Source organism: Apium graveolens, chromosome 5 (assembly GCF_009905375.1).
Source record: "Apium graveolens cultivar Ventura chromosome 5, ASM990537v1, whole genome shotgun sequence".
NCBI classification, from domain to species: Eukaryota; Viridiplantae; Streptophyta; class Magnoliopsida; order Apiales; family Apiaceae; genus Apium; species Apium graveolens.
Genome location: NC_133651.1, coordinates 142595747 through 142616369, shown reverse-complemented (window position 1 = coordinate 142616369; position 20623 = coordinate 142595747).

Genomic DNA, 20623 nt, shown 5'->3' with positions numbered 1-20623 from the left:
GTTTTTCTTGAAGGATGAATAGACTTTGATCAACACAACTTGGCTTTCTTGAAGTATCCTGTGAAGAGGCCACTGAATCTCCCTTCCTCCTTTGTACTTGAACACCAACCTTTCAGGTAGTTTTCTGTATGCATCAATTGCCCTTACTTCATCCAGCTCCTCCAGATAAAGGTTTAGATCTGAGAATTCTTTGATGTCACACAAGTACAAGTTGTCTCCCCTGTTGACCTTGGGTTGAGCTTTGACTACTAACTTGGATTTGAGAGGTGACAGCTTCACTTTCTTGACTGCCCTTGATTTTGTCCTTTTTGGCTTAGTAAGGATTGGCAAGTTGAAATCAGGAATTGGTAATTTATCCCACTCTATTGGCTCATCCTTTGGCACAATAGGCTCTCTATGTATGTTCCTGTAGGGGTCCACCACCCTTATGTCTTCAAATACCACAGAGGGCTTTGATGCTTGAGTTTTAGCTTGAGTGGATTCCTTAGGAAATTGATCTTCCAATTCCTTGTCAACAACATCCAGTTTCCTTTTTGTTCTTCTAGCCAGTTCTTTCTTTCTTGGGGATTTCTTCTGTTCTTCAATCTTCTTCTTTGATTCAGCAGCTTGAGATGGTTGAGAGGGAATTTATTGAGAAGAATTCACAGCCTGTAGCTTGGCCAAGATAGCAAACTGTTCTTTCTTTTGTTTAGACTTCTTTGCATCTAGAGCAGCTTGCCTCTTTTCCTGCTTCAATCTGGCTTTTTCTTCTTTCTTTGCATGAGCAAATTGTGGATGTCCAGCTACCACACAAATTTCCTTTCCATTTCTGAATATCTTTGCAATTCTCTTTCTTGAGGCTGAATCAGCTGGATCTTTGTAGAAGATAATAGATCTTGACAGAAGCTTCTTTTCATCAGGCTTGGGTGTCTCATATACAGTATCCATAGGGTTCTTCAAAGATGACTTTGGATAGTTTGCCCTTGGTTTAAGAATTATCTTAGCCTTTGTAGTCTTGATGCAGGAAGATTGTCCTTTCTCTAGATAGTTCATGCTCATCTTATTCACACTGATTGGCTTGACATGAGAGTGATGGATGGCTGACTGAACTGGTTCCTTGACTAATTCAAACTTTTTCTGTATTTCCTCATCAATCTTTTTCCAGTTGATCAGAGTCAACTTTCCTTTATCAGCATCTTTCAAATTTTCTGCTGCTGCATTGATAAGATCTATACCATCTGCAACTGGTGGCTTGGAGATAGTAATTGAAGGTATAATTACTTTGCTGATTTGAACTAGAAGTGTCTCCCCCTCAGTTGGTCCTTTCTCCCCCTTACTTGATTCTCTCTCCCCCTTTTTATTATCATCAAGTGGAGGAGTTAGGCCTTGTGCTTTAGCCAGTTGCATAAGAAGATTTGTCTGAGTCTGTTGATTTTGAAGAAGTAGAGCCACTGAATTCTCAATAACTTGAACTCTGTTCTCCAGCTTGGCTATCTTCTTGTCAGAATCTGATTCTCTCCTTAATCTCAATAATAGATCTTGCATGGTACCATATGGCATTACTGAATCCAGCTTCTCAGAGTTATAGGTCTTCAAGTCAGCTATATCCCTTTTCAATTCATCCACACTGAGATTCTGTCTTAAGTGCTGGATCTTTATTAGATGTAGAGAGTCCAGGTGAACTTGAAGAACAGCCTTGGTACCAGCATCTGAAGTTTCCTAAAGAGCCTGTTGAATAACTATTACTTGCTTGACCAAGGACACCTCAAATTGTCCTAGTGTAGATTCCTTTGCCCATGCCCATTCAGGTAAACTTAAAGCAGAACTTGGGCCTTCAGCTCCCCCTAAGTTCATGCTTCCATCCAAGGAACCAGAGTCATCATCATCAGAATTTACTCCAAATTCTTCAGATGGCTCTCCAGCTTGAGAAGGCATCCTGTTAACAGCACCTTTATCTCTTTGAAGAGATTCTGTGGTGTGCACTAAATTCAAAGTCTGCTCTGCCTCCACATTACCCTGAGCATCCAACAATTGATAGGCTGAAACAGGGTGAGTAAAAGTGTCAGCATCCAAGGAAATGTTATCAATTACAGCTTTGTAATGTTGCTGAAATTGTCTTTCCTTTTCAGCATCATCCACAATCATTGACTCACTAGCAATGGCTGGTTCCATCCTTATTTCTCCTGTACCTGCCTTTCTTTCATATTCTCTTTTTTGTTGCATCAGGGTCTCACCCTGGCTCCCCACCCTCACACCCTCACCTTCACCTACTAAGGTGGGACTCCTCTCACTCACTTTTGCCAATCCTGAATGAATGGATTGCTGAGATTCACTCTTTTCCTCTCTTTTTGCCTGGGAGCAACCCAGCCTCTCACTCAATGCACTCTCCTCTCTCAGTCCTAAGAGTGATTGTATTACCACTAAGTCTTCTACACTTGAAATTATTGAAGTTTGAAGTTGTGCAGAGACACTCGACGGATAAGTGATATCCGTCGGGTGAGTGGTAAAGCTATCCGACGGATAACTGCTGTTAAGCTTATCCGTCGGGATACAATCACTACTCGACGGATGAGCAATATCCATCGAGAGAGTAGAAGTGAATGAGGTGGGAAGAGAAACTATTGTAGACTCTGTGTTGATTGAAGTTATTTGAGGCACAAATGTCACAATAGAATCTGAAAGAATTGGCAAGTGAGCCAACAAATAATCTAAAAGATGATGCTCACTTGCACTAGATTTTGGCTTCCCCAACAGAGTTAAAGAAGGAGAATCAGGAATTGAAGTGTTTATCATGTCCACTTCCAGTGAGTTAGTTGGTGAGTACAGTGTTTCAGTGGCTTCTATAATGAGAGATTTTGGCTGTGACTCCACATTTATTGGAGCCACATCAAACTGAATTTGAGAAGGTGCAGGGACTGTGTCTTTAGCACCAGTTTGCACTAAGTGTGTGCCCTGTGCATCCCCAGTTGTTTTGGATTTCTTCTTTCTAGTGTAAGTTTGGGGTGAGCTTGTGTCCCTAACCCTCTTGGTCTGTGCTCTTGGATGAGAGCTTTGTTCAATAGCTACATCCTTTTGGGAGGATGCAGCTAGAAGAGAGCTTTTGTCCTTTTTAAGCACTGCAGTTTGTTGGGAAACTGCAGTGTGGCTAGGCTGGGATTCACTCAACTCTCCAACCTTATCCTTGGGGTTTCTTTGATGTTCACCCCTTCCCTCACCTATCTTACCCTCCTTCACACTCCCCTCTTTGGCTTTGGTAGATTTTTCAACTGGTACCTTTTGAGAGATACCAGGGGGGTTTTCTTTGATTTGGATTTGGAAATTGCAGTTGTTTTGGCAGCTTTGGTAGGCAACTATTTGGTCATTGTCACAGTTGCCATAGCTATGCCTGAAGTCAAAGAAATAGAGGAGATTGGAATAGTTGAGGGTATGGATGAACTTACCTCACTTACCCGAGGTGTCAGCATTACAGGAAAATAGAACATTGACACATCCCTGTGATGGTTGGCTCTGTTCAAGTCTGCAATGATTCTTCTCTCTTGAACCCAACAAGCCAATTTGTTGTCTGGGTTCTCAAGTACAATCTCTTGACAAAGATGGTTAGCCAAAAGCATAAAAAATCTAGCATAGTAAACATTTTTCCTCTTTTGGCTAAGTCACCTAGTTTAAAACCTAACTCATACACCACAAGGTCACTGAAATTGTAAAATTTGTCTATAACTAGCATGTATAGCATGTTAAGCATGGAAATGTTCACAGAACCAAAATGACTGATTTTTCCAGAAAAGACTTTAGTTACAACATCACACAAATAACTCCATTCCTTCCTAAGACCTAGTCTTCTAATCTCACTTAGCTTATTAGTAGGAAGTGCATAATGCATGGAATTAAGCATATTGATCAAATCAGTGTCAGTGTGTGGTGAAGTTACATTATCATCAGGAATCTTGAAACATGCTTTTATCACATCACTATTGATACAGAATTCATTACCTTTGATGGTCAGAGTGATGGTTTTGTCAGTAGAGTTGTAGATTGCTGTTGTCCACATCTCCTCAACAACTTCACAATAAATTGTGGGTGATTCCAGCATGGCAAAACTTAACTTGCAGTTCTTCACGAAGTCCATCATCTTGTGATAGTCCTCTGATTGTTGAATACCCTTATTGACCAAAGCAGTGAAGTTGTTCTTCTCATAGATGAACCCAGTCTGTGACATGATCTTTACTACGGGTGCCATTGTTAGAGAAGAAAAGCTTGAAGAGAAAGATGATTTTTGCTTGAGAGAGAATGAAATAAACACAGTTGAATTTGAGAATGATAAAAGAAAATGATTAGAATGAAATAAGCTTTTATACTTTGCACAAAAACAACGGATAAAAATAATAAAGAGAAGTAAATTATCCAATAGAAATTGCCTAAATTAGCCGTTTTAAAATAAACTGTAAAAATTCCACCCATTATCCGTCGTGTAATGCTTACAAACTGTAAGTATACTCGATGGATAATGTTCAGGGAATTAACGGTTAAGATTTAGACACTTCGACGGATGAGGATAAACTGTTATCCGTCGAGTTTTAAAAGATTCCAGAAAAATAATTGATTTTATTATTTACAATTTGTATATCGACGGATGACTCAACCCGATGGATAATGGTCATCCGTCGAAATGCAAATTTTGACTTAGCCAAAATTTCATTCAAGACTAAAAATCAGCTAAATGTCTGGCTACTTTTCAACTTGCAAAATAATTCAGATAAATTCAAGAGTAATTAAGCATACCTAACTCACTTACCAACCTAAAAAAGGTGGATTCATCTAGTGGCTTGGTAAAAATATCTGCAAGTTGCTTCTCGCTTGGAACAAAACGTAACTCTACAGTACCATTCATTACATGTTCCCTTATGAAATGGTACTTGATGTCTATGTGCTTTGTCCTTGAATGTTGCACTGGATTTTCAGTGATGACAATTGCACTTGTGTTGTCACAGAAAATAGGAATCCTTTCAACTTGCAAACCATAGTCTAGCAATTGATTTTTCATCCATAAAATCTGTGCACAACAACTGCCAGCAACAATATATTCAGCTTCAGTTGTAGAGGTAGAAACTGAATTTTGCTTTTTACTGAACCAGGACACAAGCTTGTCTCTTAAAAATTGACAGGTTCCTGTTATGCTTTTTCTATCAATTCTGCAACATGCATAATCTGCATCTGAATAACCAGTTAGATCAAAACCAGAATCTCTAGGATACCAAATGCCAAGTTTTGGTGTTCCTTTGAGATATCTGAAAATTCTCTTAATAGCTATCAAGTGAGACTCTCTAGGATCAGCCTGAAATCTAGCACACAAACATGTAGCAAACATTATATCTGGCCTACTAGCTGTTAAGTATAGAAGTGAGTCAACCATGCCTGTATAGCTTGAAATATCCACAGACTTTTCAGTAGTGTTTAGTTCAAGCTTAGTTACAGTAGCCATGGGAGTTTTTGCAGATGTACAATCCATTAGATCAAACTTCTTTAAAAGGTCAAAAATATAATTAGTTTGACTAATGAATATTCCATCACTGACTTGATTAACTTGTAAACCAAGAAAGTAAGTTAGTTCTCCCATCATACTCATTTCATACTTACTTTGCATCAGTTTGGCAAACTTTTTATAAAGTTTCTCATCTGTAGATCCAAAAATAATATCATCTACATAAATTTGAACAAGTATGCTAGAGCCATTAACATTTCTGAAAAATAAAGTTTTATCTACAGTACCTCTTGTGAAGTGATTTTCCAAAAGGAACTTTGATAAAATGTCATACCAGGCTCTAGGTGCTTGCTTCAGTCCATAAAGTGCTTTCAGTAGATAATAGACATACTCTGGAAAATTTGGATCTTCAAAGCTAGGAGGTTGACTAACATACACTTCTTCCTCCAAATCTCCATTCAGAAAGGCACTTTTGACATCCATTTGATAGACCTTGAAATTGGCATGGGCTGCATAGGCTAAGAAGATTCTGATGGCTTCAAATCTTGCAACACGAGCAAATGTTTCATCAAAATCTATTCCTTCTTGCTGGAAATAGCCTTTAGCAACCAATCTTGCTTTGTTCCTTACTACTACGCCATTTTCATCCATCTTGTTTCTGAATACCCATTTGGTGTCTATTGGATTCTTTCCTTTAGGCTTGGGTACCAGCTTCCATACTTTATTCTTTTCAAATTGGTTTAGCTCCTCCTGCATAGCTAAAATCCAATCAGGATCTAACAAGGCTTCTTCTACCTTCTTTGGTTCTTCCTTTGATAGAAAGCTGCTGTATAGACATTCTTCTTGAGTTGCTCTCCTGGTTTGAACTCTGGAAGAAACATCACCAATAATCAGTTCAAAGGGGTGATCATTTGTCCATTTCCTTGGTTGAGGTAGATTAGCCCTAGATGAAGAGACCTCAATGTTGTCTTGATCTGTGATTGAGTTTTGATTTCTAGAAACTCCCCCTGAGTTTGTGGATCTTTGATTTGAGATAGGGGTACTTTCTATGGGTGATCTGCCTTGACTTCCTGCTCCTTTTGATAACCCGACGGATGGTGAATTTTGAGTACCGACGGATGAGGCAGGTTGTCTTCCGACGGATAATACAGATTGCCTTCCGACGGATAAAGCATTATGTAACTCGACGGATGTTGAGTTTTGTGCTTCATTTGTGGTAGATTTGTCTGCATTATCCTTAGACACTGTTTCTTGATCACTTTCATCACTGACCATCTCAACATTGTCGAATTTGAGGCTCTCATGGTAATCTCCATCTTTTAGTCCTTCAATCTTTTTATCATCAAACACAACATGTATATTCAACAACAATGTTGGTTCTTAGATTGTAGACTCTATATGCTTTACCAACAGCATATCCAACAAAAATTCCTTCATCTGCTTTAGCATCAAACTTCCCATTTTGATCAGTTTGATTTCTCAGAATATAGCATTTACAGCCAAAGACATGAAGAAAGTTTAGAGTTGGATTCTTGTTCTTGAACAATTGATAAGGTGTCATGCATCTTGCTTGATTAATTAGAGAGATGTTCTGAGTGTAGCATGCAGTGTTTACAGCTTCAGCCCAGAAATATGTTGGTAATTTTGATTCTTCAAGCATTATCCTTGCAGCTTCAATAAAAGATCTATTCTTTCTTTCCACTACTCCATTCTGTTGTGGAGTCCTTGCTGCTGAAAACTCATGCAAGATCCCATTTTCCTCACAAAATGCTCTCATGACATAGTTCTTGAACTCAGTTCCATTATCACTCCTGATTCTTCTAACTTTGAAATCAGGATGATTGTTAACTTGCCTTATGTGATTGATGATGATTTCACTAGCTTCATCTTTAGACTTTAGGAAATATGTCCAAGAGAACTTTGAGAAATCATCTACAATTACTAGGCAAAATCTTTTCTTAGAAATTGACAATACATTGACTGGTCCAAACAAATCCATGTGAAGCAGTTGCAAAGGCTCTTCAATTGCTGAATCAAGTTTCTTCCTGAATGATGCTTTAATCTGCTTCCCTTTTTGGCAGGCATCACACAGTCCATCCTTTGTAAACTCCACTAGAGGAATGCCTCTAACTAGCTCTTTCCTTACCAGCTCATTCATAGTCTTGAAGTTTAAATGAGATAGATTCTTGTGCCATAGCCAACTTTCATCTTGACTTGCTTTGCTGAGAAGACAAGTTACAGATTCTGCTTTAGTTGAGTTGAAGTCAGCTAGATACACATTTCCTCTTCTCACACCAGTGAGAACCACTTTGTTGTTTTTGATTATTGGTCACAACACAGGCTTCTTTGTTGAAGATTACTGAGTTGCCTTTGTCACAAAGCTGGCTGATACTCAGCAGATTGTGTCTGAGACCATCCACTAAGGCAACCTCTTCAATGATGACATTGTCCTTTGAAATCAAGCCATATCCCACAGTGTAACCTTTGCTGTCTCTCTTCAAACTCTGTGAGCAGGGTAGAATCACCAGACATGTGTCTTGAACAGCCACTATCCAAGTACCAAAGATTCTTTCTGTTTCCCTGCACACATCAAAATCAAATCAAGTTGATTTTGGTACCCAAGTTTCCTTGGGTCCTGCCTTGTTAGCTTTCTTCTTCTGTTTCTTAGGTTTTAACTCATTTGACTTAGAAATTTCAGATTCTTCCTTAGTCATTTGGGTTGGGCCTTTGAAACCACTAGATGCAACAGAATTATCATGCATGTTATGGCTAACAGGAAATGGCATGCTTGGTGCAAACATGTTATTCCAGTAAGGCATGTTAAATGGCATTTGAGGCATATTGTATGCAGCATAATATGGATTAGGTGCAAATGGCATATTAGCAAACTGTGCATTCATATTCTGTGTAGGCATAGCATTAACAGGCATGAGAGGCATGGCATTTATGTTAGGAAATTGAGGTTGAACGGACATGGGAGATTTGCAATTAACAGACAAATGATTTACATTACCACACTTGACACAGATCTTTCTAGGAGCATATTTATCAGGTGTGTAGTTATTGTGTTTGTTAATCCCTACTTTACCATTTCTATTGTTTTTCTTTTTAGTCTCTATTTTTACCTCTATTTTCTCAAGTATGTCACTTAACTGTTTGACAGCCATGTGACCGACATTACCCTTTTTCCCTTTCTTAGCTTGACTTGATTCTCCTGAAACAAAGTTCTTGGAAACAAACCCATACTTATCATTTAGCTTGGTTAATTTGGCCTTGCTGATGGGTTTGCTTACAGCCGACGGATGAGGATTTTTATCATTCGACGGATAACACTTTTTGTTATCCGACGGATAGTCCTAATCATCCGTTGAGTCTACATCTGTTAGCAACCCATCTACCAAAATAGGTTCTAGTTTCTCCTTATTCTTTTTCCAGGCTTCATCACAAAAGGACTCAATTCCTTGAACCTTGGTGATTTGAGCATGAACATCTCTGGATGTTTTCCATGCTTTAATCACCTCTTGTTCACGATCGAGCTGCTTCTTTAAAATTTCTTCCCTTTTCAAGGACTCAGTTAATTCCTCCTTGGCAATCCTACACTCAATTTTTAGTTTCTCAAACTCAACAAACTGAGACTCAAGCACATTATTCCTCTCACTCAAAAACAAGTTGTTTTCTTTGATTTTAGCATTTTCTTTAGTGAGGGACTTAAGTGTAACACGCAAATGATACAATTCTGTAGACATGTCATTTATGGTATCATTACACTCAGCTTTAGATAAATGTGAAAGGTTTGTAGTGATTACCTGATTGCTTGAGGAACTTGTCTCTGTTTCATCAGACTTGGCCATTAGGGCTAGATTGACATAGCTGACATTTTCATCTTCATCCAAGCCATCAGCTGCCCAGTCATTCTCTTGTGTAATAAAAGCCCTTTCCTTTTATTTGAGTAGATCAAAGTATTTTTGCTTGTAATCTACAGACTCAAATCTTTTCTTACTGGAATCTGACTTTCTACACTCATTTGCAAAATGCCCTGCCAAGCCACATTTGAAACACTTGAATTTTGATTTATCCACCATGTTTCTATTTGGCTTGGCAGCTCCAAAGTTCTTCTTTAACTTGAGCTTGGTAAATCTTCTTGAAAGGAATGCTAGGTGCTCATCAATGTCATCCATGTCATCTTGGCTCAATGAATCTTCATTTTCTGCAGCTAGCCCCTTATCCTTGCTTTCACAGACCTTTGAAGTTGATTCCACAACTTCCATCTTCACTTCCTTCTCCTTTTCCAGATCAGCAACTAGTGCAATGGATCCTCCTTTCTTGTTTCCTCTCTCCATTCTTTCATCCTGCTCTATCTCAAGCTCATAGGTCTTCAGAATGCCATACAGTCTTTCCAAAGTAAACTCCTTATAATCTTGTGAGTTTCTCAATGAGACTGTCATTGGTTTCCATTCCTTTGGAAGAGATCTGAGAAATTTCAGATTGGAGTCTTTAGTCTGATAGACTCTTCCATGCAACTTAAGAGCATTTAGTAGTTTTTGGAATCTACTAAAAATGTCAATGAGTGATTCACTTTCCTCATTGTGAAAATGCTCATATTGCTGAATCAGGAGCTGTATTTTATTTTCTCTTACTTGCTCAGTACCATCACAGATTATCTGTATTGTGTCCCAAACTTCCTTGGCAGTCTTGCAGTTGATGATGTTACCAAACATGTCTGCATCCACACCATTGAACAGAATGTTCATGGCCTTTTTATCTTTCCTGACTTGTTCAATGTCAGGATCAGACCATTCATGCCTTGACTTTGGAACAGATGGCTCATTTCCTGTTGCAGCTCTCATTGGAACATGAGGGCCTCTTTCTATGCAGTCCACATAGGCCTCATCTTGAGAAAGCATATGCAGATGCATCTTTACCTTCCAATGATGGTAATTATCTTTATCAAGAAAAGGAATCTTGACTCCAACATCTTTCTTGTTCATCTTGCTGAATTGTTTTGATCTTTAAACTCTTTGTAGATTAAGAGTTTGCTCTGATACCAATTGTTAGTCCCTTAACAATATAGCAAGAATTACAGAAGGGGGGTTGAATGGAATTCTTGAACCTTTTTCTTGAAATAAAAATGTTCAACTCGAATATAGATATATTTGTTTTGATTAGCACAATGCGGAATGTAAATTTGAATGAATCAAAACATAAGTAATTAAAAACAAGAGTCTTTAAAAACTTTCTGGTGGATTTAAACAATTCCACCAGAGATATATATATAATATATCGAGAGGACTCTGTGTGCAGAAATGCTCACAGCTGCTTACAAAATGGAACTACTGAGAATACAGGAAATGCTAAAGATTATACTTACAAAGATTTCTCTGTTTTTGTGTTTCTCAGCTATCTTAGTCATTTTTCTATTTGCTACTCTCTTGGTTTATATATTACCAAGATTACAAAGTCAAAAAGACCGAACAAATATAAAATCTAACAGTCTTGATCTTTGCTGCTTTTCGTCCTCTATTACCCAGTTAATGGGCTTCTACAGTGTGTTTGTATCCAACTCGACGGCTGTGTGTCAGCTTTCACTGTTCAACTGATGTTTGAATTCTTGATATGATCATCCGTCGACTTTCAGATCATCCGTCGATGACATGATTGATCATTCGTCGACTGCTATGTTAAACATCCGTTGATAGTCATTTGATCATCCGTCGAAGGCTTTGTTAATCATCCGTTGGTAGCTATTTTGGCACTTGACTTCATTTCACTTATACAGAATTACAAGACATTGCTTATGTACAATTAATTAACCTATTCTGCATATCTAGTTAAAGTCAACATGACTTATATGCTACTACAGATTCTATACAAAGGTGCATACATTACTGTGCTACAAACTTATTATTACATAAGCTACTCACTCGATGGATAATTAGTTAATCATCTGTCGAGACTATAATGAGTTATCCATCGGGACTATAATTCTTATCCGTCGAGAGCTGCATAATTTCACTAAGTAAAATCTACTTAGATATTTTGTTTAAGTGATCATCAAGTACACAACATATTCACAACATATATGTGCTAAGACGTAGTAAATTCCGATTTGAGAATATGCGGATTAAAGAGGATTCATGTAGAGGTATCATTCAAGAGTGTTGGAAGGAGGGAGAAATGGATGATCTAATGAAGAAAATGCTGAGATGTTGTGCCAGACTTGAAGATTGGGATGGGGGATTGATCAAGGATATGAAGGTGAAACTTGCTCAGTACAGGAACCAAATGAAAAGGCTTAGAATTCGACGTGATGCTAAGGGGGTTAGTTAGTATGGAAGAGCTAGATGGTAGTACTTGAAGTTACTAGAGAAGAAAAAAAATTGGTGTCAAAGAACCAAACAATTCTAGCTAAGGGATGGTGATAGAAATATCAGATTTTTCCACAAATATGCATTTACAAGAAAGAACATAATGTCATCAAGAAATTAAAAGATGATACTGGGTAGTGGAAGGAAACAGATGAAGAAATTCAGGAGATAATTATAGGATACTTTGAAAACATTTTTCGTACATCGAGTGGGGATGAAAGGTTGTTAGAGAGAATTCACTTTAAACAATTGAATGATGAGCAAAAACAGTCAATTATATTACCGGTTACTGATAAAGAAGTTAAAGCTTCTATTTTTTCCATGCATCCTGATAAAGCACTAATGGTTGATTGACTGAATTTTTATTCTTTCAAGCCTATTGGAATATAGTAGGGAAGGATGTTTGCGTGTTCTTCCAGAAATTCTTTGATATAGGGGAGCTAACGGAAAATATTAACAGGAAACTTGTATGTTTGATCCCAATAGTGAAACAGCCGAAGAGGTTGGTGGACCGTAGGCAATGTTTTTATGCAATATAGTGATGCGGATCTTATCTAAGGTCATGGAGAATAGAATGAAACATACATTAAGTAATGTGATTTCTGAGCAACAAAGTGCTTTCATTGAAGGTCGACTCCTAACTAACAATGCACTCATTGTGTTTGAGGTTACTCATTATATGCATAGAAAGACACAAGGAGTGAGGGGGGTGGCTGATTTGAAAGTTGATATATCAAAGGCCTACGATAGATTGGAATGAAAGTTTGTGGAAGTTATGTTTCAGAAGCTTGGTTTTCCCCAATTATGGATTGATAGAGTCATGCAGTGTGTAATAACGGTGTCTTATAGTTTCTTGCATGATGGTAAGATATTTGGGAATGTAAGACCTCCTTGTGGGATTCGTCAGGGAGATCCTATATCATTGTATATATATTATATGCGCGGAGGGACTGAGTGGGATGATGAGGAGACATGAAGCTGATGGACTTATACATGGATGTAGTATAGCAAGCGGTGCTCCGCCTATCTCTCATCTGCTATTTGCAGATGATTGTTACCTCTTTTTTAAAGCAACACATGTAGAGGCTACTATAATGAGGAACATATTAAAGAAGTATGAAAGCGTGTCGGGACAGCTGATTAACTATAACAAATCAAATATTGTGTTTAGTCCTAATATGAAGATGGAAGAAATTGGAGTAGTGTGTGGGGTATTACAAGTGCAGGAAGCAGTGAAACCGGGGAAGTATCTAGGCATGCCAATGATTGTAGGGAGGAATAAAACAGAGGTGTTTGGGTTTCTGAAGGATAAGGTGCAACAGAAAATTCAGGGTTGGGATCGCAAAGATATATCCAAACAAGGAAAGTTAACATTATTGTCTTCTGCAATACAAATGATCCCCAATTTTTGGATGAATTTATTTCTGATTCCGACCGGTATTTGTAAGGATATGGGAAAAAAGATGAACGGATTCTTATGGGGAAGATGAGCAACAGGGAAAGGGAAAGGGATAAAATGGATGGCATGGTCGAAAATGTGTCTACCTAAGGGATGTGGGGTATTAGAAGTTAGAGATTTGATAAATTTTAATGTGGCTATGCTTGCCAAGCAGGGTTGGAGACTAATCCAGCAAACGAATGTTTTTGTCGCGAATATAATAAATGCTAAGTATTATCCTAACATGCACTTCCTTGAGGTAGGAATACGACATAATCCTAGTTATGTATGGAGGAGTCTAATGGCTGTGATGGACTTTATTAAGGCGGAAGCTAGGTGCCAAATTGGAGATGGAAAGGAAACTAGAGTTTGGCATATACCTTGGTTACCAGATGTGGAAAATGGGTAGTTAACAAACATAATTCCATAAAACTTGAAAGACATTACGGTGAGTAGTCTCATGGACGATACAGTGAGGAGTTGGGATATAGAGGTTATTCATGATATATTTAATAGTCGAGATGCTGAGTTAATTAAAAGAGTGCCCTTCCTCTGCATGACATAAAAAATTCATGATTTTGGCTGCTAGATGATAAAGGGTTATTTACAGTCAAAAGTTGTTTATAGGTGGTTACAAGGGGAAGTGGAAAATGAGAATAAGAACTTCTGTCATAAGCTATGGTCTTTGAAGCTCTCGGTTAAAGTGACGCAGTTTTTGTCGCATTTATGTAAAGGGTGTTTTTCAACTGCTTATGCCTTAACAGTAAAACAAATTATTCAAAATGCCCAGTGCCCATGGTGTCAAAATGCGGCGGAGACCGATATGCATGTGCTTTTTACCCGTGATTTTGCATGAACAGTGTGGTATAGTGCTGGTTTATATCAGTGGTTGTAAGTGTTACCACATGAAACGGCTTTTATGGTCTTGCTGCGAATTTTTGAGATGTGCACGAATGAGCAGTGTGTCCTAGTTGGAATGATCAGTTGGTGCCTTTGGAATAGATGGAACAAATGGTTATGGGATGTATTTAATGGGTTTGCATTTGGGGTAAAGGTTGTTGCTATAAATCTTCTTGCATATTGGAATGAAGCACATGTTGGGGGGGGGGGGAAAGGAGCGAGTAGTGGCATAAGAGATAATGTGTGGAGGAAAACTATGGAGGTATAGGTGAAGGTAAATATAGATGCTGCTGTTTTCAGTGATGGAAGTATTGGTTTGGGTTGGGTTATGAGGAAAGATCAAGGAGTATTTCTGGGTGCCAGATGCTGTAAGAAGAGGGGAGCATGGACTGCTCGAGAAGATGAAGCTATTGGTATGAAGGAGGCGTTATCATGGGTGATTGAATGGAGGACTGACCATTGTATTATTGAAACAGTTTCCCAGGTTCTTGTGCCTGCATGTAATGAAGACTCAGGCAAGGCATACTTTAATACAATAGTAGGTGATTGTATTCAACTCTTGAAGCACATAAATCCGGTACTTGTTAAGTTTGTTTATCGTTATGCGAATAGTATGGCACATGAATTAGTTAAAACTGCCTATTCTATATCAGACGTCGGGGACGGGTGTGATAGTCCACCTGATTGATTTTATTATGCATGTACTTGACAAATATATGGTTTGACTAATGAAACTACTACTTATTAAAAAAAGGATTATAATGCACGGTGTCGTCACCATTCACAACTTTATCATACCTGCAACATAATTACTGAAGTGTCGTGATTTCCGTAGCAACATAATTAGGTCATGTGCGTGTACCATGCATTATGTGAGAGGTCCATGTGAAAACACCAGGTTGGTGATATTTTTGATATATATGTGTGTGAGCGCGTTTTGATGTAAAAAATTAAAAAATATATATTTTTTAGTGAGTTTTGATGATGAAATAAGCAGTGACTCCGTACAAAAATTGGGGAAAACATTTTTTAAAATATGGAGACTTGTTTTGTCTAACAACATCTCCTTAAATTTTAAATTAAAGACATATTTTAAATTTTATTTATAGTCGTTTTTAGCAAAAAGCTGTTGCATATCCGCTTGCGAGTTGTTAAGTCATTTGTATTGTAGGGTTTAATACAATTTATTTACTTGTATTTTTTGTACAATTTGCAAGAGTCAATCCCGTGGTTTCGTATTTAAGAAAAAGCCAAGGATTTATGTGGAACCAGGTGATGATCTTGTATTTAATCCAGCAATTAACTCCAGTCCATCTCCTTGGCTTCCCGGTAACGCACCGCTTGTCTGACCATTAGTTTTAATTCACGTCAAAGTCCAACTATAACATTTTACACAACATGACTCTATAATCAATGCATATCAATATATCATGTTGTTGGGTCCTGTTTTACAAAAATAAAACAGAAATTCCGAGAATGACATGTTTTCAGAATTTGATCATATGTTTTTGAATATTATTAGTAAAATAAGTGTGGTTATATAAATTGGTCAATTTTTAAAAAATTGTCGATAAATTATTTTTTTAATTTGACCAATTCTCGATAAATTGCTGATAAATCACCTAATTTTTTAAACATCGCCCAAATCAAAAATCGTCGATAAATCATTTTTTTTTAATTTGACTAATTCTCTATAAATTGCCGATAAATCACCTAATTTTTTTAACATCGCCCAAATCGATATCTCAACTGAATAATTTCGATTTTCAAAATCTGTAATCGGAAAACTTAAATTATTTAGCACATAGTCAAATCGAACATTTAAATGAGAAATTTATTCAGAACAATAGTTGATTTGATCTTGATTTTTAAAGTTTTAGCTGAGTCTCGGTTGCAACAACTTGCTAACTTAAAATATGCTTTAATAATGGTTTTGGTTGTTGAAATTATTCTTTAGTTGCTTTGATGCTGTACAACTTCTTGAATTGTCGATTCATGTTGGTTTCTCTGTCTGTCAGGCCGAACAAAATGTATCAAATCAAATGCATTCACGTGTTCCTGTACGTCTTTCAACATAACAAATTCACTTGTTGTGTATCTCATAAATAATTTGGTTTGATCATCTTTGTTATCAAATCAAAGTCAAGAATTTGAACTATTGCATCAACACATGCGTACAAATACGCAGCATATTGTTACTTGATAATTTACCATATCAAAAAATCACTAAATTGATAATTGTGTACATTTTTTAATTTGCGATGGCATGTTGCCGAGAACCCCAACATACATTTTTTGCTTATTCGTATTGATTGTCGTTACAATAATTATCAGCTACATGGATTCGATAACAGTCGATGAGGAGTCGAGAAATAGCAACTGCAGTTTTACAGTTTTTTTTTTGACAAGTCTACAGTTGGAAAGTGGAATTATTTACTTCGCCTGCTACTCTGTTAACCTCTGTCCATACACGAGAGAGCCCAAGGCTTGTGCAGCTCCTTAATCTCGAAACTTAATAATCAGCTAACTGTGAATATGTGATCAGGTCGTGGTAAACTGGTAATTTTCCATGATCATGGTTGTTAACTTTAGAAATACAATGCCAACATATTGACCTAGAATTTATAATACATATCTGAACCTATATAAAAAATCAATATAAGCTAAATACTGAAAATACCCTATATATATATTCTAAATCACGAAACAGAATGAGTATTGAGAGTTTGTCAGACAAGAAACGAAATCACGAAATAGAGTGAGCCTTTAGGAAAATATCCGTAATCTGAAGCGAAGAAGGAACAAAAAGCAATGAGATGGTGCCTTGTAGCAGATGGTGCCTTGTAGCAGATAATGCCGCGTAAGATGACAATTAATCTCTATATGTTTAGTACGCTCATGAAATATCAAATTATGTGCAAAATGAATTGCACTATTATTATCACAATATAACGGAGTGGAAATAGGAAGGCTAACACCCAAATCTGCAAGTAATCGACATAACCAAACAATCTCACAAGTAGTGGAAGTCTTGGCACGATACTCAGATTTTGAAGATGATCTCGAAACAAGATCTTATTTCTTACTCTTCCATAAAATAAGTTAATCACCAAGAAAAATACAAAAATATGTTGTGGATTTACGATCCTCGGGATCTCCAGCTCAATCAACATCACTATAAGCACGTAACTCTAAAGATGAGTTAAAAGAAAATAAAAGACTCTCAAACTGAGTCCCACGGAGATATAACTGCAACCCAATGTACGTCAGTAGGAAAAGTGACAAATTGACTAACAATATGAACATCATGTGCAATATCCGGACGAGTAACAATGAGATAAACAAGACTACCAACAATCGTGCGATATAAAGTAGGATCTGCTAAGGGAAGACCATCAGATGGAGAATATCTAGCATTAATCTCTAAAGGAGTTTCATCGGTCTTGTTATCAGTAAGGCGTGCACGGTCAAGCAAATCATCAATGTACTTAGATTGACACAAAAGACACCCCTTTGGTGAGCTAGCAACTTCAATTCCCAAAAAGTAACGAAGAAAAACTAAATCTTTCATAGCAAAATAACAAGCCAACTCACAATTTAGTGACTCAATACCATCACAATTTTTACCAGTAATAATCATATCATCAATATATAAAGACAATAAGACACGACACGACCATCACTCGTAGATCGTTCAAAATGAGCAGAACAATGATAACTAGGACGAAAAACAAGTGAATACAGTGCACTAGAAAATTCTCAAACCAATAACGAGATGATTGACGAAGACCATAAATTGATTTACGAGGTCTATAGACATAGCCTAGTTGATGCAGCAGACCAGGATGATGTGTCATATATACTTTCTCGTAAAGATCACCATACAAGAATGCACTCTTAACATCCATCTGAAATATTTTTCACTTGCGAACATAAGCCACTGCAATCAAAGTACGAACAATCGACATCTTTGCAACTGGCACAAAAGTCTCTTCATAGTCCAAGCTGTTAGGGATATGTTGTGTACTTGATGATAAGTTAAATAAAATACCTTAGTAGATTTAATTTAATGAAATTGTAGCTTTCAACGGATGATCACTTTAACATCCGTTGAGAGAGTAGCTTATGTATCAATAAGTCTTGTAATACATTTCTGCATTCTACACAACCTTAAAGATCTAGAAGTTGTAGGATATTCAAAGTCATGTTGACTACTAGTTTGATATGCAAAATAGGTTGGCTAATTGTAAATATTAGATACCTTGCAATTTTGCATAAGTGAAATAGAGTTGACTGCTATGAAAGACTTTCAACGGATGATTCTACAAGGTTTCGACGGATGACTTAAGTCACATTCAACGGTTGATCTAATGAAGCTTCGACGGATGATTAAACACAGTTTGAACGAATGATCCAATGAAGTTTCAACGGATGTTCTAATTCAAATAACAGTTAATAGTGACTTGACAGTCACATGTCTTGATTAGATGCAAATGGAATGTGGCATCCTATTTATAGGTTTTAAAGAACAAAGAAGCATTTTCATTTCCATGCTAACTTGAAGATATTCAAAGATGCTGGATAGAGAAATGAAGAAGCATGTAATTAGACTAAGAAACATTTTGTCATATTTGTTTGTCTTTTTATCATGTAACTTGTTGATATATAAACCAAGTGTAGCAAGTAGAAAAAGAGTGATTTTAAGTAAGTAAGCAATCAACTAGAGAAATAGATAAAGCTGTATCTGTGAAAAATTTCTCAGTTCTTTGTAAGTTATACTTGTAAGCAGTTGTGTGCAAACCTTGCATCACAGAGTTCTTGAATTTATATATATATCTCTGGTGAAAAAGTTTAATCCACTAGAAAGTTTTTAAATACTTGTGTTTAATTACGTTGTGTTTGATTTCTTCAATATTTTTATTCCGCGCTTTAGCTAAATCAAACACAGTTATATATTAAGATAGAGTAGTTCTTAAATTCAAAAAGAACTAGAATTACATTCAACCCCCCCTTCTATAATTCTTTGTTAGATTGTTTGGGATTAACAATTGGTATCAGAGCAAACTCTTAAAGTACAAACAGTTTAAAGATCACAACAACTAACAAGATGAGCAAAAAAGATGTTGGAGTAAAGATTTCATTTCTGCTGGAAGGTGAAAATGCACTTGCATCTCCTCTCTCAAGATGAAGAATATGTGGACTGTATTGAGAAATGTCCACATGTCCCTATGAGAGCTGCTACAGAAAATGAGACATCTATCCCAAAGCCTAGAGCAGAATGGTCTGATCCAGATATTGAGCAAGTTCATAAGGATAAGAAGGCCATGAACATTTTGTTTAATGGTGTTGATGGTGACATGTTTGACAACATCATAAATTGCAAAACTGCTAAGGATGTCTTCAGATACAATTCAAGTCATAAGAGATGGATTGAGCAAGTAAGGGAAAATAAAATGTAACTCTTTATTCAGTAATATGAGCATTTTCATAGTGAAGAAAGTGAGTCACTCACTGACATTTTTAGTAGGTTTCAAAAACTGTTAAATGCTCTAAAGCTGCATGGAAGAGTCTATCAGACAAAAGACTCAAACCTCAAGTTCCTTAGAACTCTACCAAAGGAATGGAAGCCTATGGTAGTCTCACTGAGGAATTCTCAAGATTACAAGGAATTTACCTTGGACAGACTGTATGGGATTCTAAAGACCTATGAGCTTGAAATAGAGCAAGATGAGAAGTTGGAGAAGGGAAGGAAGAAGGGAGGATCCATTGCATTGGTTATTGAGCAAGAAAGAGAGAAAGAGATAAAGGTAGAAGCTGTGGAATCTTTACCAAATCCTAGAGTTTGTGAAGGCAAAGGAAAAGGGCTAGTAGCTGAACACGAAGACCATTTTAGTCAAGATGATATGGATGATATAGATGAATATTTGTCTTTTCTATCCAGAAGGTTTGCCAAGCTTAAATTCAAGAAGAATTTTGGAGCATCCAAGCAAAACAGAAACATGGTCGACAAGTTAAAATTTAAATGTTTCAAGTGTGGCTTGAGTGGTCATTTTTCAAGTGAATGCAGAAAGCCTGATTCTGATAGAAAGAAGTTTGAGCCTGTGGATTACAAAAAAAAATACTTTGAGTTGCTCAAACAAAAGGAAAGGGCTTTTCTAACTCAATAAAATGACTGGGCTGCTGATGGATTAGAGGAGAATAAGGATACAAGCTATGTCATCAGATGATACAGAGGTCAGTTCATCCAGTAATCAGGTAATCACTACTAATCTAGCACATTTATCTAAAGTTGAGTGTAATGATGCTATAAATGACATGTCTACTGAATTATATCATCTGCGTGTTACCCTCAAATCACTCACCAAAGAAAACACTAAAATTAAAGAGAATAATTTGTTTTTGAGTGAAAGAAACAATGTGTTAGAAACTCAATTTGTTGAGTTTGAGAAACTGAAGTTGGAG